The 27979-nt window shown below is 43.9% G+C and overlaps 1 protein-coding gene and 1 long non-coding RNA gene across 6 annotated transcripts in view; one reads left to right on the top strand and one right to left on the bottom strand.

Annotated features, from left to right (window-relative positions):
* Positions 1–27979, bottom strand: part of KIRREL3 (kirre like nephrin family adhesion molecule 3) — a 581266-nt gene that overhangs the window by 230572 nt on the left and 322715 nt on the right. The gene's annotated exons all lie outside the window — the stretch shown is intronic.
* Positions 127–27977, top strand: LOC105737610. The gene is made up of 2 exons (XR_001113305.2): positions 127–1314; positions 27656–27977. It is a non-coding gene; the product is annotated as an uncharacterized LOC105737610 (long non-coding RNA).

The raw sequence follows: 27979 nt of genomic DNA, 5'->3' as shown, positions 1-27979 counted from the left end.
TCAACATGGCACATGGATACATATGTAACAAACCTGCACATTGTGCACATGTACCCTAAAATCTAAAGTATAATAAAAAAAAAAACAAAAAAAAACACAAAAAAACATGATAGCTCAAACTGCCAGATTTTACGTGGGAGGAAGGAAGACACCGAAAGATGTTCCTAGCTGGCACAGGCTGTACTGAACACAGGTCTCACCCCACTGTGGGCAGGTGGTGGTGGAGCACATCTGTCTGTCTCCGTGTTGGTGGCTGTGATTTGGCAGCTCTGCCGAAGATTTGTGAGATGGAGAAGAAAGTGCAGGGTTGGGGTACGGGGAAAGGGGTAAGAAAGGAGATTAGTCACTTGAGTCAGGATAATTTTTCCTGATGTCAAAGCCTCACCCAGGAGAGCTCTCGCTGTTGCCTGCTTTTATCTGGAAAACAATGTGAGCAGTATCTCTCAAAATTAGGTCAGGGCTTGCAGAGGCAGGGGCTTGCCAAGGTGCTAACTGCCTGAATCCTCGGTGGGTTTGCACAGCTCTCTGCTCTGACAAATGCATCCTTTGTCCCCCTGAAACGCCTGCCTCTTTTCTCCTTCACCCCTTCACTCCCCCCACAAACAACTGAATTTGGAAGGTTAAAAATCACTTCACTTGTCAACTTGAAAGCTCTCCCTCCCACCTCAAGTTGTTTCTCTTCCTGCCCAGGGAAGGCAGCTACTGTGTGTAACCCTGGGGACTGGAACCACTTTGCAAAGAGCGCAAATCTGCAGTTTTCACAATGCAGTTGTCATCTCGGGAGCAGTATGTGCCTGTCCACCCTGGGAGAGGCTTAGGAAGGCTGTGTCTCAAGCATTTCAGGGGGCTGCAGATTTAGGGGGACAGTCCTGGTGGCTTGGTCTTCCTAGGCTTGTCTTGGCTCAGGTTTCTGTGTGGCAACAGCATGATAAAAATTCTATTCACGCTACCAAAATGGGAGAAGCAATAGCAAGAGAGCAGGGCAGCAACAGTCAGTTCTTGTCTGGCTTTGCAGGACGACATGGCTTTCTCTTATTTTTTGTTCCTGACACTGTTTGCACTGACTAAGATATCATGATGAGGAAACACTGTTGAATCTAAAAGGTGGGTGGGGCCGAAGAAGGGGTGAGAGGAGGCCTTAGAAGCTAATTAGAATCCTCTAGAAGTGTGTGGAAATGGGAACCTGAGCCAGGAAAGTCCGTGGATTCACTAGATTCTGGGACTGTACCTTATCTATGCTGTGCAAAGGAATAAGAAACTAGAGCTGTCTCGGGAGCCAGCAACATCAGATGTTCCCAGGAGCAATGTTTGCAGGTGAGTGAGGTCAGGGAGGGCTACAGAGTTAGGACTCTGAAGTCAGAAAGATGCCTGTTGGTTCTGCCATTCATATCTATGAGATATCAGGCTGGTTTCTTAACTATAACCTCCATGATTCAGTTTCTTCATTTGCAAAATAATTCAAATAAGATAATATATTGAAAACTCTTAGCACCCAATAAGCCTTCAAAATTATAATTGTTTTGTATGTTTTGGCAAGAAAATAGAATAGTGTTATTGTTGGAGTCTCTGGAAAACCTAGGTTTCCAAACCTTTCACCTTAAGTAGATTTTTATAAAATGAGACTTCACATGGAATCTCAACATACACAATTGGCATAAGTGGGGGATAAGGCAGCAGGTGACAGTGGTTGTGGGTTCCTGGGCACTGCCTGCTCAGCCCCTGCACTGATTGTCTTACCCACAGGGGCAGTTTAAATCTTCATGCTTTTACCACCTTATACTGAGTAAGAAGATGAATTTGCACAGATTTCTCCCTGCATAATTTCTCCATATCTTTAGTACAGTTTGGTGGTGACTTTTAAGCTTTTACATCACGTACTCATAACCTATCTCTTATGAAAATAAATGAAACTGGCTAGGCGTGGTGGCTCACGCCTGTGATCCCAGCACTTTGGGAGGCCAAGGTGTGTGCATCGCTTGGGGCCAGGAGTTCCAGACCAGCCTGGCCATCGTGGTGGGACCCCGTCTCTACTAGGAATACAGGGGTTGGCTGGGCATGGTGGTGTGTGCCTGTGGTCCTGGCTGCTTGGGAGGCTGAAGCATGAGAGTTGCTTGAACCCAGGAGGCTAGGGTTGTGGTGAGCTGAGATCATGCCACTGCACTCCATCCAGCCTGGGCAATGGAGCGAGACTGTGTCTCAAAAAAAAAAAAAAAAAAAAACCAGAAAAAATAAATGAAACCATGATTTTCTCTCACACTGTATTATGTTTAATTTTCATTTGTTTACTCCATAAACATGACAGGCTTTTGAACTTTGTATTACCTATATATTTTATAATGGATCATGCATAATTTCTCAGGAGAATAAAATGAGAATTCCAAATAAATAAATAAATAAATAAATACATACATCTTCATGGAATCTCAAGGCTCTGAGGGGCCTAGTTAGACAACTGCTGGTTTAAAATATTAGAGAAATAGTGGGCCAGTTCCAAAAAGGTAAAGGCCTGATGACATCCAGCCAGTTAACATGTTTTAGTAACCAAGCAAACCAACCCAGAAAGACATGGATCAGGAGAAACCTCCATATGTGGCAGGGCACAGGTCTGAGAGGTGAGTGCTGGAGGAGCCGAGGCCAGAGTGGGACATGCTCTTTAGCAAAGAAGGGCAGTGTCATTCCTCTTCTCACCCAGTGTGGGGCTCGGATGTGTGGGAACCCAGGGCCTGTAGATGGGTTGGGGGTGAGGTGGAGTAGGGAGATGGAGACAATGACACAGAGATGGTCTGTCCCCAGCCCAAAGAGGACTGCGCTAGCTTGGGAGGGAATGAGACTCAGTTGGCATTTCTGCACATGGGCTCGGTGGACCTGTGCAACTCTGATTGTGTCCATGTAGAAACCTGTGCTGTGTTCAGTCAGTGTAATGCTTTTGTAGTTCTATGGCTTTTTCCCCTTTTGCTTCCCCTTAGTTTTCAGAGAAATTCCAGTCAGGCTTTCCTGCTATCTACCGGAAGAGACAAGAAGGTAATTTGACCAGATCAAGATCATCCAGGCCAGCACAGCGCAATTCATGACCAGTCCACAGAGCTCTCCTCCCGGATCCCAGCAGTTTCACAGAGAAGATGGCACTGCCAAAGCCTGGGGCTCACCCAATCCCTTTGTGTCTGTCGCAGCTCTCCCATTTCTGGAGGAGTCGAGTTAGCCCCCTCCTTCTCCTTTGAATCTCTTCTCTTTAAGACTCGCAACTTCAATACCCAAATGCTGCCATGTTTGTAGTGGTAATGCATGGAATAACAAGTAGTTATTGTCATACAAGAAGAATAAGGAAGCTTTTGATGATCTCGAATAATGTGGATATCTATATCATTTTTGCATGTCAGTGGGTATACCCAGCTTTGAGGAGATGGTTATTTTTATACCTTTCAAGACTTGGTATGCTTAATTATCTAGGGAAACTCATAACCCCAACTTCCTAAGCCACTCCTGAAGAAAAAGCACAGATGCAGCGACTAAAGGCTTTCTGGCCTCCTTGTACTTCATCTCAGGGCTGGAGGTGACTCAGATGTACCTTGCTATTTTCATGATCCATTGGTGTCTCAGTAATGAATGTTCACCACTGCAGTGCCCTCATTTAGCCTAATAACCTCAGTAAGGTAATATTTGATTTGTGCTAAGTATCTGATTAAACAACATAAAGTATTTAACCTATTGATCTTTTATACTTTGCCAGCCCTACATTGCTGGATATACTTTAATTACTGACTCGGAGAGCTTTCCTGAATGGGATTTGCATCTCGTTAAGACTTTTTCTTTGTCTTTAAGGTGCCATGTCAACAGCTTCTCCTTGTTGCCTCTAGGCTTTTCTTCCACTTCCTGCTCCTCCACCAGACCCTGCTTGATTCTGCAAGACTGACATTTGGTTAATCTACTGAAAGTAGAGTCCTTTGTGTAACCATGAATCTTACCGCTTATTTTAGAAAGTCAATGACCGCATAAACAATCGGACTTGTTACTTTGTCCACCCTCATCTTTGGAGCACGGGAAGTTGTCCAAAGTGACAACCCCATTTTAGGCAGTTGGTCGCAGCTGTTGGATAGACCTAACCCTTCTACCTCACAAGGAGAAGAGGCCAGTGGGCATCCATCAAGAGAAATTACAGGAAACCATTTAGACTGGCCAATTTGTTAGCTAATTGCTCTAGGCTAAACCACTTCTTAGAAAACTACAGAAAATCATACATTTTTCCTCTTGCCTGTAAGGATATAGTCATGAATATTAATAATAATTAGCTGCTTTACATGCTGTCTTTTCTTCAAGAATCTCAGACGTGGTGAGTTTATTTTTTCTCTTATTTTAAAACTAGATCTACAAAGGCTGAGATAGCTTCTCCATGGGTCCTCCCAAAATGAGAGTGACACCTCATAGGATTCACAGAATTCAATGAGAAAATTCATATTGAACACTTACCATAATGCCACTGAGTAAGCACTCAAAAAATTGGAGTTATACTATTAGTTATTATTAGTCATATCATCTAAGAAGCCTGCAACTTGTGGGTTGCCCATGAATTTCTGAATAGAGTCAGGCTGGGAGGAAGGCACACTGGTCCAAGTGTCTAGTTACTTTGTCCAGCCCACCTGATAAAGACTGTCTCACCCTGCGTGCCAACATCCTTTGGTCTCTGCTGGCCCATCACACATAGGTCTTGGACGAAAAAGAGTGGTTTGTGGAGGATTAAAGGTCATGAAAAGGCGAACATTCACCTTCACTCAAGATGCTGCCCGAAGTCAGATCAGAAGCAGGGTCAGAATGGCTCTCTAAACAGCTTCTCAAAGGATGCCTTCCATGGGCTGATGTGCTTGACAACAATGCAAATTCAAGGAACATGCCCCAGACAGCTGAACTGGAATTTCTATGAGTATAGCCCAGGAATTTGCAATTAAATCAAGCTCGTGGGTGATTCTTATGTTCAATAAAGTCTGAGAAGCATACTACTAAGTGGAGCCTTTAAAGGCAACTCAAAAACTTGCAGAAAACATCTAAAGAAGGCTGGAGGTGGCCTGGTGCTTACTGTATAAGAGCATCTGACAAGCTCCACCCTCTAGGTGGCATTCTGGTCTTGAAAAGCATGATAAAAATTTGGGGTTGCTACTAAGCAGGGACAACTGCGCAGCTTGTAGAGTGGCTTGGAGACCTCCCGATAGCTGTGCTGGGATCTGGGGCAGACAGTGGGCAGCAGCCGATGCCAGGGTATGTGAAGGGCAAAGGGGGCCCTTTGGGGGAAGAGAACTGTGAGGCCACAGGACTACTGAAATAGAGCTCTATGCGCTTCTCCACTGCCTCTGTAAATACCCTGGGGAGCACTTTTACTCCATTCTGGCTTCCCTGTCACTTGTGGTGCAGTTGGGATGCTTACTTTCACTTCCAAATGATGATACCTCAGAGAATGCAAACTCTAATACACATAAGACACAGACAATCCATGGAAAACATGATACTGCTGAGACGTAGGCACATGTGCACACTGACGTGCGTTGTATCATTGCATTTGTTCCAAAGCCAGTAAAAATGATTTTCAGATAATCTGCTATTTTGGATCGTCTGCACCGCTGCTTGCTTCCATTAGCATGGCTAATTGAGAACTGACTGTGTGTCTTGGACCATTTCCAGGAAGGGAACCCATTGCCTGTATAATACAGGCTCCCTGAGAGAGCCGAGTAAATGGCTGGAAATGTCAGGTTGAATGCCCATTGGAGGAGCAAACTTTTAAGGACGACCTGACCATTCTCAGGCCAGAGAAGCAATCTTGTTCAGCATGTCACATTGATTGCCAAGTCAGTAAACCATAAAACTGTCCCACAGCTAAAACATGCACTGACTCTGAGAAAGATGAGGCTTGGTTACTAAAGGATGAAGCCATTCCAAGACCAATAAAAGATGCAATATGGTTTTCCCTAGGCTGTATATTAACACCATCCTGGAAGCTATAGGGGATAGAGGCTTGGCAAACAACTGTGTTTTGCTTTGACTTTTGCAGAGTGAGGATGAGATAGAGGCCAATGGGGAGATCGTCTGAGGCCAGATGAAAGGCTTGGAAAGAGTAAGTCTTTACAGAAACCTAGTCTCTAAAGAAACCACTGATGTTTATATGTCTTGGCCAGTGTCTTCTGTCATATAACATCCTGGTGAAATACCCCAAATAGATCTTAAAACCAAAACATACTAAGAAAAAAGGAAAATAGAGAGCACAATGTTGTAACTGCCTTCTGGGTAACCATGTTTCGGATGGTGTCATTTTTCTTATGACATAAGCTCCCAGATGGCACAGACAGTGTCTCTCAGAAAAAATAGCAACTAGCAGAGGGTCATGCCTCGTGTGAGTTTCTGATAAGTATTGTTTGGTTGTGTGTTGTTTATCACAAAGAGAACAGATACTATTGTCAGACAATCTCACCAGCTGCGTTTTGCAAGAAGAATGAGAGAAGTCCCCTACAACTTTTACAATTCTGTTTTCTGTCCCAAATAATGATGAGAGATGAATCACCTGGGCTGAAGGATAATTGAAGGAGGAGGCACATTACTCAAGAAGGTCAGAAAGCCTATGTCTAGGGTTAATCTGTGCTCACGGAGTCCTTTCTATGTGTTGCTAATAGCTAGAGGGTCTGTTGATTTCATCTGTGCCCAGTCAACTCCCTGGGCCCACCTCTAATCAAAACCAGAGGACATAAACTGTGAAGATTTCCAGGATGGATTTCTGAGGACAGCTGTCTATAGCTTCAGATATGGCACTAGACACAGTGGTGCTCATCATTGGCTGCATGTTAGAATCACCTAGGGGAGCTAGAAAACTATGGATACCCAGGCTACATCCCCAAAGATTCTGATTTAATTGGTTGGGGGTGGGTCCTCAGTATGAATAATTTTAAAAATCACCTAGGAGATTTTACTTGCAAGCAGGGTTGAGACAGCCTGAGCTAAAGCTTCTTTAGTGGTATGAGGGGAAACATGAGGCTCTGGCTCAGTTCACAAAGTTGAAGATCAAACCCAGCCTTTGAAACAGCATTCTTCTTCTTTATAGGATGCCAGGAAATAAATGACTGTGGGAGATGGGCTGTGGGTAAAGAGGAAAGAAGGGAAGGGAGAAAAAAGGAGAGAGCCAAAATGCCCATTGAGAGGAAGGGAATAAGACTGATTTTCCCCTAGTAGTTTTTATTCAACCAGGGTCTGAAATGTGCTCAGTCTACCTCATGAAAAGTTTGTCACCCAGGGCACACTGGTGTTTCTATCGCTAGTCACAGAGGCTTCGGGCAACTGCTGAACGGCAGCATTAGGGACCCATAAAAGGAAAAATGCATTGCTATGACTAAGAGCCCATTACCATAACAATTGCAAATGACTTTGGGGAGTCTGCCCACTGACCATCAAAGAAACCAGAAAACGGGGCCAGGCCCCTTGGAGAGCACTAGAGGCTTATGAAAGCTGTGCACTGGTAATGTTTGTGTCTTAGTCCCTTTGTGCTGCTGTCACAGAGTACCTGAGAGTGGGTAACTTATAAAAAACAGAAATTTATTTCTTACAGTTCTAGAGGCTGGGAAGTGCAAGATCAAAGCACTGGTATCTGGTTTGGTGAGGGCCTTCTTGCTGCATCCTTATATGCAGAAGGTGGAAGGCAAGCTAGAACAAGTTAGCCAAACACTGCATGAAGCCTCTTGCATAACGGTATTAATCCCATTAATGAGGAAGGAAGTCTCATAGCCTAATCACCTCTTAGAGGCTCCACCTCTCAATACTGTCACATTGGCAACACCTGAATTTTGGAGGCAATTAGGTTTCAACGTGAATTTTGGAGGAGTCAAAAACATTCAAATCCTAGCAGTTGGAGATAACAAAGCACGTTGTGTGATGGGACAAGAAAGTCACATGGGGGCAGAAAAAGAAGAAGAGACCCAGTGGGTCACCCCAACTTCAAATGGGTTCTCAACATTAGCTTTCTAGAGTGTAGGATTTTACTTTTTCTGAAGTCCTTTCTTTTTTTTTTTTTTTTTTTTTTTTTGCTCCATCTCTCTGCCTCTTACTCATGTATTTCTACTCAGAACTGGAGCCAGGAATCCATACTCCCTGTTCACCGTCCCTTCTGGCAGAAATACTGTGGAAGAGCAGATGTCGGTGATACTGCCCAGTCTTGGCAAGGGAAGAACAAACAAGAAGAGTGCCGGGCATCTCCACACATGGGACTGATGAGTATGGGGAGTGTGGAGTGTGAGAGGCAGGAGAGGGATGTGGGGGAAGTTTTGATATCATGTCTGGATTTTTTTTTTTTTTTTTTTTTTCAGATGGAGTCTCGCTCTGTCGCCCAGGCTGGAGTGCAGTGGCATGAACTTGGCTCACTGCAACCTCTGCCTCCTGGGGTCAAGCGATTCTCCTGCCTCAGCCTCCCGAGTAGCTGGGACTACAGGTGCCCGCCACCACACCTGGCTAATTTTTTGTATTTTAGTAGAGACGGGGTTTCACCATGTTAGCCAGGATGGTCTTGATGTCCTGACCTCGTGATCCGCCCGCCTCGGCATCCCAAAGTGCTGGGATTACAATGTCTGGCTTTAACAAGACAAAGCTTTTGATAGTTTATCTCCTACAATTCCTGGTTTTCTCTAAAGTGGTGCTGGTTTCTGCTACACAGGGAGAGGGATCCGCTTGTCATAATTAAAACATCTCACGGAAGCGTATGCTTCTGTGCTCTCCTGGAAAATGTACTAATAGCTGGGGATGGCAGGTTCCCAGGGAAGTGGCACATGAGATGTCAGGGGAGTCCAGCAATGGGGAGGCACAGCCCCTAGGCCCTTAGATTTGTAGCCTCTGAACCCATTGCATCCTGGAGCCAGTTACAGATTTCATCTGAGTGACAAAAGGAGAGTGAGAGACTTGGAGGCTGTCTTTGGAGCTCTCTGGCAATTCATGATTGCTGAGCAAGAAAGATGGGGAATGAGGAATTAGTTTTCACTGAAGTGCCACAGGGCCTGCTCTGACTATAAGCATGGGAGAGCCACCCCAGTCCTGTAAAGCCCTAGAGTTGGGCTAGCAGGGGAAAGCACAAGGTCTGGAGACTGGAAGGAATTTTCCTAAGAGAGTGTGTGTCTGTGCTTTTGAGCCTGTGCCCCTGGCACAAGGGAAATTAACCAGACTCTGCATGTTGTGGGAATTCTGCATGGCAACCTAATAGAGGCTTAGTTTTTCATTAAAATTTCCATTAATACCGGAGCTGTTTAGAGCAAGTTGAGTGGGAATATCCATAATGCACCTCCTATCCTCTATTACCATTCTGAGGATCAGAGTGAGGTTTCAGGCTTTTGCTGGGGCCATTAGCATTTTTTTTTTTTTTTTTTACCATCGTTATGATCATTATCCCAGCACCTATTATGTAGAGTAGGCAAAGTACAAAGAGGCTCGCACAGAACCTATCCTTGTCCTATGTGACAGGCAGGGCAAGAGTAAGAGGAGGCACGCAGAGGCAGAGAGTGAAGTCTAGTAAGACCACATGGACATGGACTTTCCAGTGTTGAGAAGCACCTCCCTCCTCCCACCTGCCTACTCTAAATGAAACAGCTCTGTCATACTGGGCTAGAGCAATCTCAGGCGCAGGGAAGGCATAGATCTGTTGGAACTGGGGATACTGAAAGGGATGAAGAAGTTCAGGCCTCACCTCTTGGGGGTCATTTCTATAGCAGAGCTGCCCAGAGGATCACCATTGTTACCAGCTCTGATGTGCCCTTCCTGCATGCCAAAGCCAGTTCTCTTTTGGAGATGGCCACTGTTGCTCTCTGGGCTATGGGACATCTAGGAAGAGGATGTCCTTGTTTCAGGGTCCTGGGAGGCTGTTTCAGTGACATCTCATAGAGACACTTTCCTTTCTACCCCTGGCTGCAGCCTCATGGCACTACTTCCTCATCTATGAACTTCTTGTGCCCTTAGACAGGGGTGCATTCCCTGCCTCACCCACAGGTAGCTGGAGCTCACTCTACAGTGTCCAGAGTGAAACCTGTCCCCTCCAGGCAGAATGAACTGTGCTCTTACTCTGCAGCCTTCGACATATTATTCATAACATGATGATTATTTTGGAGTGCGTTCTTTCGCTTCTCACAATGAGCAGACACTCTACTTTATCCAGCTTGTATCCTCTATGCTAAGTGCAGAGCAGATCACATGGTAGTTCCTTATAAATTTTTTAAAAATTGTTGTAGATTTCCTTCCACCTGCCTGAGGTGAGGCTCAACACTGTTATTGATGAAACAGTCCATGTGTGGAAAAACAGAGCCCATTAAAAAGAAAACCCAAACACAGCTAATAGTCTGGGAATGGTGTCTGCAGGATGATGAAGTTGACACATTCTGTTTGTGCCACACATGTGTTTTGTCACTGAGACTGCCAGCTCTGAGGGGAAAAATTCTACTATAAGAATATTTAAAATAAGACTGAGTACAATGGCTCTTTGCCAGGTGTGTGGTTCAGGAGGCATTTCAATGAGAACATGCTGTCATGGTCTGAATGTTTGTGTTTCTCCAAAATTCATGTGTTGAAATCCTCACCCCTGAGGTGATGCTATTAGGAGGTAGGGCCTTTGGGAGGTGATTAGGGCATGAGGGTGGAGCCCTCATGAATGAAATTAGTGCCCTTGTGAAAGAGGCCCCAGAGAGCTGCCCTCTTCCACCATGTGAGGACAGAGAAAGAAGGTGCCAGCTATGAACCAGGAGGCGGGTCTGGACCAGACATCGGATCTGCCAGCACCTTGATCTTGGACTTCTCCACCTCCAGAATGGTGAGAAATACATTTCTGTTGTTCAGTCTAAGATCGTTTGTTACTGCAGCCCAAATGGACTGAGGCACATGCTGCAGCCCCAGTGGTGAAGAGCATAGACTTTGGAAACATGCTCTGTGGACTTGAGGTCTGCCTGTAACACTTAGCTGTGTGACCTCAGGAAGGTTTCTTAATCTCTATGTGCATTCATTTTTCATTTGTAAAATGGGAATCATAATAGACCCATCACCTTGTGCCATTGTGAGGATGACACGAGGTAAAAATATATACAAAGCTTAGAGTAGTTTATACTTACACTGTGTCAGTCTAAAGCATTGTTGCTGTTAATGAATCAGAATGCCTGGTACTATGATCTGGACCTTTTTATTTTGAAGGCGCTGCTTGGAGATTCTGATTTGCATCCGTGGTTCAGAACCACTTGCCTACTGGATTGTTGGTATCATAGAAGTTGAGGAACCATTAAGCATTAATAAATAAGTGCAGCAGGATCTTGGTTCAGCAGGAAGAGTGTGGATTCTTGGAATGCAATTGTCATGTGGCAAGTTATTTCAGGTTTTCTTGTCATCCTCCTCCCTGTATCTGTAATGGACAGCCTTGGGTTTTACCTCCTGTCCAGGCACCGGTTCCTCTTTCTGCAGGGATACGAGTGAGCAAGGAAGTACTTAAGCACCAGGGAAAGGGGAGAAAGAAAAAGTGGGAGGTAATCCACCAACTGTCTAACCAGTTCCTGAAAAATAGAGGGCCAACTACCATTAGAGCTCTTAGAGGATTGCTGAGCCTTCTAAGGGTTTACCAAGAAGGGACAAATCTAATGATAAGAAAGTTACGGCCAAGTTTATTGAACAATAACCCATTTCCTTCATGTAGAAACAATGAAGAAACATTTTTTCTCACTTATGTGGCAGAAGGAAAACAATATCAATGATTTGTGCTGCCTGGTTGTCGAGTCTCTTTACCAACTTGGCTTATTTTCTTACCGCATGATATGAACACTTAGGGTTAAACACAGCTCTCTTTTTCTCTCTGGTGAGGTGTTTGCTTTTCCCATTTTTATTTGTATTGACTAGGAGGTCTTTCACCAGAAGAATAAAAGACCATGCTTTTGAGGAGCCAGTCACTGAGTTTCTGTGTTGATCAATCACCATTGCTGGTACAGGGTTGCTGAAAAGTCCCTGGGGAATGAGAGGGCTTAGCCAACAGTCTCAGGGTCAGTATTTCCTAGTCCTACAAGATTCAGATCCCTGATGTGGAGCCAAGGAAAGGCTTGAGTGACTAGGGAGCTTTTTGAACAAGGCACTTTAATTTGCCAAGAACTCTACATCATTTTGTACAATTTATTTCAGGGAGAGATATCACTTTAGGCTAAAAAACAAAGGAAAAAAGGCTCCAGACTACTCCATGATGGAGGACAAAGCATTTCAGTAAATAACTTTGAAAGTCAAGAGTAACAGGAAATAAAAAAAGAAAATAATCAGAGAATGTGCCACTAATGAATTCAATTGCAGCAAAAGTCCATTTCCATTCCCTTGAACTCTACACAATTTCCAGTTGCAAATATCTTTCAGAAGTACTGTACGCACACAGTTGGATATTGAGTCACTTGACAAACATTTCTGATGAAAACTGCTTGCCTAGAAATGGCTGCTGGAACAACAATAATGTGGTTTTAGAATGAGCCGGGCTGTTTGCACATAGGTGTAGTCTATGAGTTTAATGGAGTTTTGCAGAAGGGAATTGCCTAGAAAATAGTGGGTTTTTAAGGATGAACTTTTGACTCCCAATGCGAGGTGAAGGGAAGATCGGGGAAGAATAGGGAGAGAAGGGCTGTCTCTTCTGTTTTCTCTGGAGTACCATGGCTATAATAACTTCTACTTTGCTGTGATGGACTCAGCAATCAATTTATTCTACGATCTTTTCCCAGACACACTCTCAACTCATGTCGGCTTAGTTGAATGGTCACCCTACCTGGATTCTGAGACCCTTCTCGGGGCCTCATTTGGGATATTTATAGCTTCCATTTTTGAGAAGTGTGTGTGTGGAGGCACTAATTTAAGAACAAAAAAGGCCAGTGACATCTAGGGAAATGTCTTCACTTTGGGCAGGAGTGGGATGACCCTCTGAAAGCTGCACAAAAGGCCACGGATCTGGCTGATCTGAGGAGACTGATGTTTTCTGATCTTGGGACAAAGCAGTTAAAATCCTGGAGCTCTTGCATCCTGGAGAAAAATCCTGTAGCTTCTTTCTCTGGGGCAAGGGGCAAGGCTGTTTGGTCACACTGTTTAGTGATTCACAGCTGGGAATCTTCTGTGTCTGAACAATTTCAGCCCCTCATAAGGGGTTGATAGCTGAGCCCCTGTGTCTTAGTCAGTTTGGGCTATAACAAAACACCATAAACTGGGTGGTTTATAAACAACAGAAATTTATTTCTTACAGTTCTAGAGGCTGAAAGATCAAGATCAAGGTGATGGCAGATTTGGTGACTGGTGAGGGCTGGCTTCTTCATAGGGAGTGCCTTCTCTCTGTGTCCTCACATCGTGGAAGGGACAAGGGGCCTTTCTTGGACATCTTTCATAAAGGCACTAATCCCATTCGTGAACTCTGTTTTCATGACCTAATCACCTCCCAAAGGCCCCACCTCCTAATACCATTGCCTTGGAGGTGAGAATTTTAGCATATGAATTTGGGGGAATATAACTATTCAGAATGAAACACCTTGGCTATAGAAGTGAGGTGGCTTTTCCTCTCCCCAGACGGCTTTCCTTTCCCCACAGTCCAACCGGCTGTCTAAGCTTAGGGAGCTGCCCCGGGGAAGAGGAGCCCTGCCAAATGCACCTGGAATGATGGCCTTTCCTCCTGTTCTTCCTCGTTAGTTTCTTCCCGCTTCTCTAGGATGACAGAGAGGCCCCCCTCTTGGTTTTCACTGTGGCTGGGAGCCAGCAGATAGCATGCCATTTGCTGTCTGAAATCTATAAAGAGCTGTTGGGAAGTTTCTTTTTCTTCTTTCTTTCTTTCTTTTCTTTCTTTCTTTCTTTCTTTCTTTCTTTCTTTCTTTCTTTCTTTCTTTCTTTTCTTCTTTCTTCTTCCTTCCTTCCTTCCTTCCTTCCTTCCTTCCTTCCTTTTCTCCTTCCTTCCTTCCTTCCTTTCCTTCCTTTTCTTTCTTTCTCTCTTTCTTTCTTTCTTTCTTTCTTTCTTTCTTTCTTTCTTTCTTTCTTTCTTTCTTTCTTTCTTTCTTTCTTTTCTCCTAAGTGGCTCACCTGGGCTTTTCATAACGTTTGGCTCCATTTTAAACCTCTAGCTCTGAGTGTGCAGCTAAGAATCTATTCCCACAGGCATTTGGTCATTGCAGGGTTAAGAAAATTTGAGCCGTTCCTTTCCTGCCCATGTTGGGGTGCTGTGTACTGAGAGTAAGAGTGTCCAGGATGAGGGAATGCATGTTTCCAGTGACACCTGAAGTTTTATTCACCTGTTAGGGCTTTCCATCCCCATTTTCATCCCTTTTTGACAATTCTTGGTAAAAGCTTTGCAAGTATGGAGCTAATCAAAGGATTCTGGCTACCAACTTGTCTGCTCTTTGTTTTGTTTTTGCTTTGGTTTTTTGCTTCTCTGGGATATGGATCTTCATCTTGTTTGTTATGGCAAGAATTTCCTTTAGTGACTAGTGTTGGGAGTTGTTAGACCCATTGAACAGATGAAAGTAAAAGGGGTCTCTAGATCTGGGATCCTGGCACTGAGTCAAGCTTTCCTTCAGGGTATTTCAAACACGTGCAAGATCTTCCTCCTTCCCTGAGACACTTGCCTCTCCTTTAGTTCTCAGGTCTTGGATCATGTCCTCTAGAAAACTTTTCCCTATTTAATCCCATGTATTTTTAACCCACTAACATAGTCCCCAATCTTTACATATCTTTAGTTAATGCTTGTAATATTTATGTATTTAAGGGCTTATTTGTGGGCGGTTAGAATTTTAACTCCTGGTTTGGACTAATACATCTTTTCCAGTGCACGGGTACAGATCTCAGTAGCACACAGGGAACATTGGCTAACTCCGTGGTTGACTCATTCAAGCCCTCCCGCGAGTCAGATTACCCAGCCAGCCAGTAAATGTTGGAGGACTCCCGCACTTCCTCGTGGGCTTTTCTCTGTTCTCCATTTACATTTTTCACTCAAGTATTGCATGAAATTCCAAGGCTTTAAATACCATTGAGAGACAGATGATTTTTTAAATTATAAATCCAGTCTTGACCTATCCCTTGGGCTAAAGATTTGTAGGGTCAACTGTCTTCCTAAACCTTTTTTTGGAGGTCTAATAATTACCGAAAACTGTAACATGTCCAAAACAGACTTGTAGCCCCCACCCTGCACATCTGTCTCTCTCCCAGTCTTCAGCATGTCAGTGCATTGCAACACCATCCACCCTGTTGCTCAAGCTCATGCCTCAGTCTCCCCTGACTCTTCCCATTCCTTCTCCCAGCATATTCCACACACCAGCATGTCCTGTTAGCTCTTGTTTCAAGATACATCCAGAATCCGTTCACTTCTCTGCACTGCCACTATTCCAGTCCAAGCCTCCATCAACTCTTGCCTGAGCTTGTGTATTAGTCTTCCCAACTGGTCTCCCTGCTTCTCTTCTTGCCCCCTAAAATCTATGCCCCACATAGCAGGCATAATGATGTAAAAAAAATCAGCATTTGACCAAATCGAATGCCTGTTCATAATAAAAACTATCAAATAACTAGGAATTGAAGAGAACTTCACTAACTTAATATAAAGAGTATAAGAAAAATCTAGAGTTAACATCATACTTAATGGTAAGATACTGAATGCTTTTGTCCTAAGATTGGAACAAGGTGAGAATATCTGCTCTCACCACCCCTATTGACCACTGTACTGGAAGTCCTAGCTTAGTGCAATAAGATAAGTAAAAGAAATAGTAAGTGTAGAGACTTGGAAGGAAGAAATAAAACTGTCTTTATTCCCAGGTAACATAATTATCTATGTAAAAAACCCAAAGAATCTGTAAGAAAACACCTAATAAGTCAATATAGCAAGACTGTAGGATACGAGGTGAATAAACAGAAGTTAATTTTTTCAATAGAAAGTCAGAATCATGGTAAGCTGCCTACCTTGCCCCACCCTTGGAGGCTACATTTTAGCTTTCACTGAATGGAATGAAGAAAGATAAATACAAATTTGTGTCTTTAATGAAGAAAAAATTAACTGCTTTCCTCCATACCAAAAATCAGGAAGTGATTTTGTAGATACAACAAACTTAATGTAAATTTTGTATAGAATGGCCAAGGACCTAGAACAGTCACCACAATACTAAATAAGAAATAAGTTGGAGGACTCATACTACCTGATTTCAAGACTTAATATAATATAAATCCACAGTAATCAAGACAGTATAATATTGGTGAAAGAATACACAAATAGGTCAGTGGAACAGGATAGAGAGCCCAGAAATAGACCCACACAAATAAAGGGACAGTATTTTCAACAAATGGTGGAGGAACAATTGGCCATCTATATTAGAAACAGAGACTAGACACAGATCTTACGTCCTTCATAAAAATTGCTTAAAATGAATTATACACCTAGATATAAAACATGAAACAATAAAACTTCCAGAAGAAAACACTGGAGAAAATCTATGGCCTTAGATTGGTGATGAGTTTTTCTCCATTTTTTTTTTTTTGAGTCGAGGTCTTGCTGCACTGCCCACGCCGCTCTTGAACTCCTGAGCTCAAATGATCCTCCTGCCTCAGCCTCCTGAGTAGCTGGGATTACGGGCATGAGCCACCATGCCTGGTTGGTGATGAGTTTTTAGATATTACATCAAATGCATGATCCATAAAACAAAAAAATTGAAAATTTTGGCTTTATTAAAATTAAAAACTTTTGCTCTGCTAAAGACATTCTTAACATGTGAAAAAGACAAGTCATTGACCAGGAGAAAATATTTGTAAATCACATATCAGATAAAACACTTGCATCTAAAATATACCAAGAATCCTGAAAACTCAACAATAAGAAAGCAAATGGTCCAACTTAAAAAATGGGCAAAAGATCTGAACAGACACTTTGCCAAAGAAGATATGCAGATGGCAAAGAAACATATCAAAAGATGATCCATATCATCTGTCATTAGGGAAATGCAAATTAAAATTACAACATACCTCTACACACCTCTTAGAATGGCTAAAATCCAGAAAAGCTGACAATACTGGCAAGGATATGGAGCAACAGCAGCTCTCATTCATTGCTGCTGGGAATGCAAAGTGGTACAGCCACTTCGGAAAATAGTTTGAGAGTTTCTTACAATGCTAAACATAGTTTTACCACATGATCAAGTAACTGCACTCCTAGGTATTTACCCAGCTGATTTGAAAACTTACGTGCACACAAAAACCTCCATGAGAAGGTTTATAGTACCTTTATTTGCAATCATCAAAACTGGAAGCAACAAAGATGTTCTCCAGTAGGTGAATGGATTAATAAACTTGGGTTTTTAAAATATACAATTAAGCCATAATTAATAGCATGCCCCGTGCATAATCATAGAGAAAAACGAGAAAGGCCCAGCCCATTAGGTCAAACATGCTGAGTGCTGTGGAATAGTAAAAATCTATTTCTAAAGACTTGAACAGTAGCTGGAAACATAAAAGTTCAGATCATTGGCTCAGTTGGACTTGATTATATGAGACTAGCGCATATATAAAGGCCCTAAAGTTGGGAGGGTATGTTTAAGAGATAAATGAAACCAGCAGGACAGGGTGGTGCTGACATCACTTTACTGCAAATAAAGTTGTTATAAATCCATATAGTGGGATACTATTCGGCAATAAAAAGAAATGAGCTATCAGGCCACAACATGGATGTATCTTAGATACATATTGCTAAGTGAAAAAAGCCAGTCTGAAAAAAACATATTGAATTATTCCATTTATATGACACTCGAAAAGGCAAAACTATAGAAAAAGAGCAGTAGTTGCCAGGGGAGTGGGCAGAGGAGAGGGTTGAATAGATGAAGCACAGGGGATGTTTTTAAGGCCGTGAAACTATTCTGTACAATACTGTAATGGTGGTAGGGTATAATAAAAATATACATATTGGATCTTTGTCCTCGGTTCCCAGCATGGAGCTGGGAGGATACAAAGAATAATACTCTAAGAGTACATAGGGAATTTGCTATCTAGTCAGGTACCTGTTAGAGTGTCTCTTTTCTTCTATGTCCAGTGAGTTCCTCCCTTACTTGTTAAGGACCTAAACTAACAATCTAGTTAATTAACCAACCAATTCCCTCACTCATATTTGAATTAGTGCTTCAATTGCTTTGCGTTAACCTTAAGTTTCAAAATTTCTTTCCTTTTTTTTTTTTTTTTTTTGAGACGGAGTCTTGCTCTGTCGCCCAGGCTGGAGTGCAGTGGCACAGTCTCGGCTCACTGCGAGCTCTGCCTCCCAGGTTCACGCCATTCTCCTGGCTCAGCCTCTCCGAGTAGCTGGGACTACAGGCGCCCGCCACCACGCCCGGCTAATTTTTTGTGTTTTTAGTAGAGACGGGGTTTCACCGTGGTCTCCATCTCCTGACCTTGTGATCCGCCCGCCTCGGCCTCCCAAAGGGCTGGGATTACAAGCCTGAGCCACCGCGCCCGGCCTAAGTTTCAAAATTTCTTAAGCCGGTTTTCAGTAATCTGCCCTTCATCAAATTATAGAAAGTAGCATAACAAATAGCCTTGAGTTTCCTCGTCTCCTGGCCCTCCTCCATCTCTGGGGAAAATATTAAAGACAGACATGGTCCCCCGGTGTAGAGCTGGAGCCAGGAAGGAGGAATACAGTTGAGGGCTAGGATAACCAAATGAAAAGTAGAGCTGGGTGATGGGCAAATTGGTTGTATTCCGTGAATGCAGACAGCCGCACCTGCAAAGACGCAGGAAGGCAGATGATCAGATGAACCAAGTTCAAAGAAACGAGGCCACACTTGGCTTGAAAGGGCGGAGAGGTTGGTGGGTCAGTGAGAGAACTGTGCTGCTTGTTCAGAATCTGAACTGGTCCCATCTGTTATCTGGTCAGGACAGGTGGCTTGCGGGCAGAGTTTGGGCTCAGGCAGGTGGCACCAAGAGGAAAATTTATGGATAGACCTTTAACTCTGGTCACTTTGGAGCCCAGCAGCTCTGGAAATTGGATCCAGATGGATAGTATTTTGATAGCTTCTCCTAACCAAGGAATTTATGCTGATTTGCAGGACCCAAGGGGAAGGAGGGAACTCCTAAAGGCAAGGAATTCATAATTGCTTCTTACCATGTTTCCAAAATTCATCTGTGTTTTCACTCACCACCACAGTCAGGGCTGGCACAGGGACTGGGGAATGAAAAATAAATGAGGGCTCAGGGCCTCACTCATCACATTTGTGCCTTCCATGGGATGTCCTGGAGCAGAACAGGGAGGAGTGTGGGGAATAGTCTCCTAATCCAGGAAAAAGTCTAGGTTGGGTCTGTAAAATCTTCCTCCACTGAGAAAAGTATTAATCCTTGCCCTGCTCATGGAAGCATTGAAAGAAGCTCTAAACACCAGGATAGATTTTCCTCCCTCCACATTTGGGTTTTTGCGTGAGTTAAACTACTGGAAGAGTGGAGGGTTCTCCCTCTGTATGGAGCTCAGTGCAGTCCAGGAGGGCCCATCTATGTGAACACTTCTCGGAAAATGAAGCTACTTCTGGTCATAGCTCTGCCGCTAACTGTGTAATACGCATAACCCCTTAACTGCCTCTGGGCCATGGTGTCTTCACCGGACATTTGCATGAGAGCTGGAGGACAGCCAGGACCCTTTCAAGCTCTCATCTTCAATGCTCCTAGAATCTCTGTTGGAAACCATTTGGCTCTGTTGGAATGTTACGGAAAGAAGGCAAGGGCAATTCTTCTTTTCTCATGAATGTTTTGGGAATTCTGTTGCTTGGAAGAGACTTCAAAGACTATATCTTCTGCTTCTCTGTGAGATTCATCTCCAATTTATGTCACAAGGAAATGGGATTTTGAAGGCCTACTAGGTGATCTCCATCCAGGTTTTCATAGCTTTTGTAAGCACTTACTGAGCACCTGCTATGTTCCAGACCTTCTTCTCATAAGTCCTGATTTCACACTAAGACATCCAGACAAAGAGGTAGCATAAACAAAGGGCTTGAGCCAGTAAAGATGATAAACAGGATGAAGAATACTGTTGCTCTGTCCCCAGTTAGATAGAGCATCCAACAACAGCCTGCCCAGCTACTCTCAGAATCCTGACACTGTGGCCCAGTGCCCATCTCCTTTCCTAATTCCAAGCAAGAAATCATCCCCAATACTGACATTCACCAACAGACCTTGCACTGCTTGGGGACCTACAAAAGGGGATTCTTTTCATTTCTCTTCCAAATTTCATGGCAAGGGCATTTGGAGGAGTTAGTGGAGAAGGATGGCAGGGGCTTTGAGTTGTCATCTTTTCTTAGGAGCTAAGAATTTTAAATTCTACTTAATTGCTGCTCACAGTCAATGGATTCTAAGAATCCGATGTGCTTACCCTGCACACTCCCACCAGTCCCTCAGCCTGGGCCAGCCATGGAAACACATTACTGGTGTCTGTGCCATTTGGATGGCTGGAGGAGATGGTGTAGTTAGTTTTATTTTTACCTGAAAAGTGGGGAGCCAGCTGATGTGGTGCACCTCGTGTTAACCAATAAGCACCTGATGGGATTTGCCTCATGTCAAGAGGAAGAAGGGGCTCTTGGCTCTACTGGGCCACATCCCAGTTCAGTGTTTGTGGAAGGCATTCACTTTGGAGCTTGTTGCCTGCCAGGTCCCACTCTTAGGGCCTCTTAGATGCTGGGGAGAATGATGTCAGCACCACCCATTCCTGCTGGTTTCATTTATCTCTTAAACATACCATCCTGGCATTGGAGCCTTTACATGCTAGTCTCATATAATCAAGTCCAACAGGGGCAATGATCTGACTTTCTATGTTTCCAGCTACTATTTATGTCTTTAGAAATGGTTTTCTACATTCATTAGCGCTCAGCATGTTTGACCTAATGGGCTGGGTCTTTCTTGCTTTCCTCTGTGATTACGCACCAGGCATGTAATTAATTATGGCTCAATTCTATATTTTAAAAGCCCACAACTTTGGACTGAGGTTACAATGAACAACATTTATCATTGGCTTACCTCTGCTTTCACATGGAGCTGAGAGATGGAGTCAGGTAGTAGGGAGTGAAGTTTGCTATGATAGGATTGAAACCTGCAGGCAGCAGTATTAGATAATTTTTCTCTAGCTGGGGATCTGGGGGTGGTGGAGACCAAGAGGTCAATCACCAGCATGTAATGTGGGGACATCCCAATGCCTACTGTCTTTGCCACTCCCAAGAACAAAGAGTCTGCTTCCTGGATGACTGGGAGCCAACCATGGTGGAAGTAGGGAGTAAAAAGGAACTAACAGGGTCAGCTCATGAAAGGTTTTGTAAGCCAAGCATAGGAATTTGAACTTTATTCTGTAGGCAACGGGAAGTCATTTGAAGCAGGGAAATGATCACTTCAGCAGCTGTATGGGTAATGGATTAATGAGGAGAGACTGGAAGCTTGGAGACCACTTAGGAGGCCACAGCAGTAATCCAAGCAGAGAAGAGGAAGCTGTTTAATAGGCAGAATTGAATGAACGTGTTGACTGAAAGATAGAAGGAGAGGGAGGTGTTGATGACTCCATGCTTTTGGTTTGAGAAACTGGATGGATGATGATGTTAACACCAAGAATAAGAAATCCAGTAGGAGGGAGAAGTTTGAGAAAGGAAGAGGATGCCAGGTCCAGTTTGGGACATACTGAATTTCAGATGGTTTGGGGACATTCAAATGTTTCATTATTTGGCCATGTAGGTCTAGAGCTCTGAAGAAAGACTTCATTACAGATGACAAGCAGGGGTGTCATCAGCATCAAGGTGCTAGTAACTATCATGGGCAAAGATGAAATCAGCTAGGAAAGAAAGCACAGAACCATCAGGAAGGAAACCCTCAGGGCCAGGCTGAGGCAGAGAAGCTTCTGGAGGGCAGAGACTGAGAAGATGCTTTCATAGCCTGGAGTGAAGTCTGTCCCATCTGTCCCATCTCACTTCAGGCTAGAATTCTCTCTTACCCTGGGGCCCTTCTAGTCCCCCAGGGCCACTGGGCTGGCTCTGCAGATGGCCACACGGAGGCTGCTCTTTGACCAGTGTTTCTCAAATTTGCACCTGCAGATGTTGTATTGTTTTGTTTTGTTTGAGTTTGGGGGAGATGTTGCGAGTCCTTTAAAGAACCTCCCATAGCAGTCTGTGAATATGTATTCTGAGGGGCCTTTGAGTTCTCAAGTTCAGGAAACTCAGACGTGGCCCTGGACTCTCCTTGCCTGGACTTGAGGTAACTGCCTTGGCCTCCCTAAGCCAAAGATGCATCTGGGCCCCATATGCGACCCAGGGCTTCCATGGCAACATGTGCTGTTGTTTTTACTACTGCAACTTTTTATTTTTATTTAGAGCTGATTTTGTTTTTCTTTTGAGACAGAGTCTCCCTCTGTCGTCTGGGCTGGTATACGATCTCCCAGGCTCAAGCAATCGTCCTGCCTCAGCCTCCGGAGTAGCTGGGACTACAGGCATGCACCACCACACCACATTAATTTTTAAAAATTTTTTTGTAGAGACAGGGTCTTGCTATGTTGCCAGGGCTGATCTTGAACTCCTGGGCTCAAGTGATCCTCCAGCCTTGGCCTCTCAAAGTTTTTTTTTTTTTCTTTTTTAACAGCTGTATTGAGATATAGTTCACATACGGCCCACTTAAAGTATACAATTCAGTGACTTTTAATATATTTGCAGATATGCACAACCACCACCACAGTCCATTTTAGAAAAATTTTTTAATCACCCCAAAGAAACCCTGCACCTTTAGCTATCTCCTTAGCCTCAGCCTGTCCCTCCCCGTCCTCCTGGGTTTTAGGCAACCACTAATTTACTTTCTGGCTAATGGATTAATGAGGAGAGGCTATAGATTTCCCTATTCTGGACATTTCGTATAAATGGAACCATAGACTGTGCTTTCTACCGTAACTTTTTAGGATTTCACGTTCCCATCTGATAACTGAATCTTCATTCTGGAGAAAGGATGTTGGCATAGTCTGGGTGCTTTTCCATCTACTATCTCCTCTAATTCTCACCACCTCTTTGGAAAGCTATCGACCCCATTTTACAGTTGAGAGCGCTGAGATTCAGAGGTTAAATGACTTGTCAGAGGCCCCAGCCACAGTAAGTGGAAGCACGCTGAACAGGGAGGGGCACCCAGCTCTGTCTGGCTGCAAACATTCACTGAGCTGTTGCTGTGCTGAAGCGGGGCTGGGGATGGGGGCGTGAAGACAAACAATCCACCAGCAGCTTCCATGAGTGGGTCCTCCCAGAATGAGTCCAGGGGAGCACGCTGGACCAAAGCAGGACAGAGCGAATTCCAGGAACAACTGCACATTTGCCCACTGGTTGGAGCGAACCTCCCCCTTTTACTGCATCCCCACAAGGCAGAGGAAGTGGTAGTGGCCTGAGCCCTCAGATACCTGGTGCCCTGGGGATGTTCCCAACCAGATGATTATGGCTGTTGTCACCACCAAGCCCTGTCTTGTCATCAGCCTCAGTGTCAGGCCCTGGGACCCAGAGACACACCCCATCCCCAGGCTCCAGCTTCATGGAGCTTCAGAATCAGGTCCTGTTACATCCACTGCAGGGAACTTATCATCTCATTATAAAGGATAAGGCATATTTTTTCAGTATGGTTATAGGCGGTAATGAAGCATGCAGAAAACCACACAAGATAGATGGCAGCTTTCACTAGTGAAGCTGAAAACTTGGTTAACTTAATAGTCTATTTATTATATTCACTCTCTGAGCTTACAGCACCTGATTAATATCTCCCATCTTCTCCCTTGCTATACAATTAAAAGTAGTAATATGTGATTGCACATGCTGACTCCAGCACAGATGCGTGTGCGGAGTTGGAGGCCGAGATAAGAAGTGGAGAAGGGGTCAGGCGCGGTGGCTCACGCCTGTAATCTCACGACTTTGGGAGGCCGAGGTGGGTGGATCACGAGTCAGGAGATCGAGACCACCCTGGCTAACACGGTGAAACCCTGTCTGTACTAAAAATACAAAAAATTAGCCGGGCATGGTGGCAGGTGCCTGTAGTCCCAGCTACTCAGGAGGCTGAGGCAGGAGAATGACATGAACCCGGGAGGCGGAGCTTGCAGTGAGCCGAGATTGTGCCATTGCACACCAGCCTGGGCGATAGAGAAGGACTCTGTCTCAAAAAAAAAAAAAAGAAGTGGAGAAGGAATGTTCTTCCTGGGTCATGATGGTGGAGTCAGATCGCTTGCAGGTTTAATAAGAACTGCTGCTAGGCCGGACGCGGTGGCTCACGCTTGTAATCCCAGCATTTTGGGAGGCCGAGGCGGGTGGATCACGAGGTCAGGAGATAGAGACCACGGTGAAACCTTGTCTCTACTAAAAATACAAAAAAAATTAGCCGGGCATGGTGGCGGGCGCCTGTAGTCCCAGCTACTCGGAGAGGCTGAGGCATTAGAATGGTGTGAACCCGGGAGGCGGAGCTTGCAGTGAGCCGAGATCGCGCCACTGTACTCCAGCCTGGGCGACAGAGCGAGACTCCGTCTCAAAAAAAAAAAAAAAAAAAAAAAGAACTGCTGCTAAGGGAGTGATCTTACAGAATTAATTACACTTGAGGAGAAAAGGACCCTATGTCCACTCCCCAGTCTCACCCATTGCCACGGCTTCTGGCAGGAGAGTGGTGAAGCCTGCAGAGAGAGAGGATATCAGTGGAGGTGGCCATACGGCCTTTAATCAGCAAAAGGAAAGATGGCTGGACTTTAACTCATTTGCTTGGATGAGAATGCTTGAAGTTGAATTCAATTACAATGATGTAGCTACTCAAAAGCCGCTCCCAACTTCCTGCTCCCTTGCCCACCTGCTCCTGAAGAGCTGAGCATTTGGCCAAGTTCTGACCAATGAGATGTGAGGAGAACTCTGCTGAGGGGTTTCTGTGAAAAATGCTTTGCTTTTTGACAAAATGGCAAGGCACACTATGAGAACTTGCTGGTGCTGCCCACTGCCCCTTCTTCTTGAATGTGGATGTGATGACTGAGTTAGGGCTGCCATCTTGTGAGCATGAGGATGAAAATGTAACATGCCATGGATGGTGGAGAATCAGCAGGGAGAGCCTGGGTTCATGATTACATCACCCAGCTGGCAGCCCAACCCTGGGGTCATCTACTTCTGGACCTTTTGTTAAGCAAACAATATATAGCCTTATGGTTTAAGCCACAGTTAGAAGGGCATTATGTTCCTCGCAGCTGAGAAACATGCCTACATAATCTAAATGGCTCCGTTTATTGAGCAGCATATGCATGTCCTTTGCTAAGTGCTTTGTGTTCATTTTGAAGCTTCAAAACATGTTCCCTTTAAAGGAGCTACTATGACCTCTGTTTTATAAAGGAGGACACAAGTTTTAAGTGTATAAGGTCACACACCTATTCCAGGAAATAGCAGAGCTAAGATTTGAATCCAAGTCTTTTTGACTAGAGAGTTATTACTATTAATCATAATATTGTGACTTTGTAGACAGTTCATCTCAACACTGAACTCTGGGAATGAGTGTTACTTAAAGTCTGGTTGGCATAATAGTACTCAGTATAAATTACGAAGTTTTTCCACATGACCCACTGAAATAAGGTGAAATTCAGTCTTATTGGTGATTGAAAATTGCATATTTTTACCTGCCTCAACCCACTACAAATAGCCCAGGTTGAAATTAGTTAAGCTAACCTAACTTGCCCCGGCCAATTGGATGGCCAAAAAGTGAAATGTATATGAAGGGAAAAGGTTCCAGAGAGAGAATTTGAGTTAAAAGACCACCAATCTGAGCCTGTGTGCAGCCCATCTCATAGCTTTTGAGTACAAAGCAGGAAGCCTCTCCTTCCGTGGCATTTGAAGACTCAGAGCAAGGTTAAGATGGCTGTGAAACCTGGGTCTGGTTCTCCCAGAAACACTTCTGTTGCTTCTCCTCATTAAAGAAAACATTCCAAGTGTGCAATTGTTCTCTGAGATGAATTTCTCAAAACACATGTGAACTACTTGAGACTATTCTAATTCCTGGAGGTGTCTGGTCAGTGCTGGCCATATAACAGATGCTCCGTAAAGATCAGTTGCCTTCATGACCAGTGAGGGCAATAGAAAAAAAAAAAGATCTCTTAATGAACATGATTCATCCTCCTAGCCTCAGTGAAAAGGCAAAAAATAGGCTGCTTTCTTGGAAACGTGCCAGCTAATGGTACTTAGCATGCAAGGGACCGTGTATTGATCCACACCCATTAGCCAATGCTCATCAACTCTTCTACTGGAAATACATATATATATATATATATAGCCAGCAGCCAACAGAGGGACTTGGCCACATGCTGATTCTCTCTCCCCTCCCAGCCCATCAGACCATTATTCAGCAGGAGGTAGTAGGGTCTTCCCCTCCCTCTTACACCCTCTAGGGCAGGAACTATCTAGAGAAGGAAAAAAAGTCAGAATAAACATATGCAAGGACTGGGGTTTAAACATCCCATGAAGATTAACTTATCTGGAGTAATTGCCTTAACTAGGGGATTTTTAATGCTTTTCAAAGTTTTTTTTACAGGAAGAAAAATATGCAGAATGAGTCTTAAAGCAGCCAACAGAGGAGATACTTAGAGCAAAAAGAAAAAAAGGTATCAACCATAAGAAGCCCATAGCTAGGAAATTTTAAGGCACTGATTCTAGGGGATTTAATAAGAACGTAATTTGTATAATTAACCATTCATCAATGTCAATTTCATTAAATGAATGCCAGAAATATTACCTTCAGCAGCACGACCTAACAGGATTGGAATATATTATATGAAAAATGAACACTTAGTGGTTTCCCTCACTGCTCTGTCTGTCACAGCAAGATTTGCAAGGCTGAGAAATAATTTAAAGGGTAGTAAACGAAACCGGCTAAGGCAAATGTGTGCATTTTGGTAACTAACCTCCGTCATGATGTATGAGAGTTCATGTCAAAATGTTTTCCTGCAGCAATGACTAAAGGGACTTGTAGCTCTCTCCCAGGTGGCAAAATGTGAGAAATAATGCCAGGAGCTTCCCAAAGGTCCCCCTTGTCACTCGCCTGGACACAGCTTACTCTTTCCCTAGATAAGCTGCCTAGGGTCTAAGACCAAAAGCCATGGGTTTTTGTGTCCAGAATTTGTAGACCTTCCCTTCATACCTCCAGGGTAGCCTTACATCCAATCACTTGCCTACCTGTCCAGGAAAAGTGATGATTGATGTGCAGGAGACAGAAATCATTCTGAGTTTTATTTATATTATTGCCTACAGTCATCAGGGGAGCACGAAGCTTGAGGTAGGTGGGCTGATGAAATATTTGTAAATAGGACTTATTTCCAAGGTTGCTCATGAGGGAGGCAGTTTATGGGGATTTATCCATTTCAGTTCATCATAGGAAAAGTGGAGGACTTGGGGGAGTGGCTGTAATAACTTGTCCATGTGTGTGCTCCTGGGAATGTACATACAGACAGACAGACAGACAGACACACACACACACACACACACACACACACACACACACACACACACCAGATGAAGCACACACTGGAGACCAGTGCTTGAGATTTGCAAATTGTTGTCACTGGAGTTGGCCTGGTGCCTCGTGTATAGTAGGTGATCAATAAATATTTGTTTAATTGAATTTCTCTTAGTGTTAACTCCACTCCCATTCTCTTCTGATTCAGGGTTCTATGAGGCTGATAATATTGGATCAGTATTCCTGAGGAATCTGCCTTTCAGAATCCCAGGTCCTGAAGGACAAGAAATATTTTGCAAACAAATCAAATGTACATTTAGGAAGATGAAATCATGCAACAGAAAGATTTTTCAGAATTTTTCAGCAACGGATTTTACACATAATTCAGAAGGAAGAAAGAACAGATGAGTTTGGGAATGAGGAGACCAGATGTCAAGACTGGACTACATCTTTATACTCATTTCCAGATTTAAAGTTCTATGTTGTATTTTATTTGTTGCAAAGCAATAAAATATTCCTCCCTCCTGTGACC

The sequence above is a fragment of the Nomascus leucogenys genome, chromosome 15 (genome assembly GCF_006542625.1).
Source record: "Nomascus leucogenys isolate Asia chromosome 15, Asia_NLE_v1, whole genome shotgun sequence".
Lineage (NCBI taxonomy): Eukaryota > Metazoa > Chordata > Mammalia > Primates > Hylobatidae > Nomascus > Nomascus leucogenys.
The sequence above is the reverse complement of the archived record's forward strand: the minus strand, read 5'-3'. Positions and strand labels throughout refer to the sequence as shown.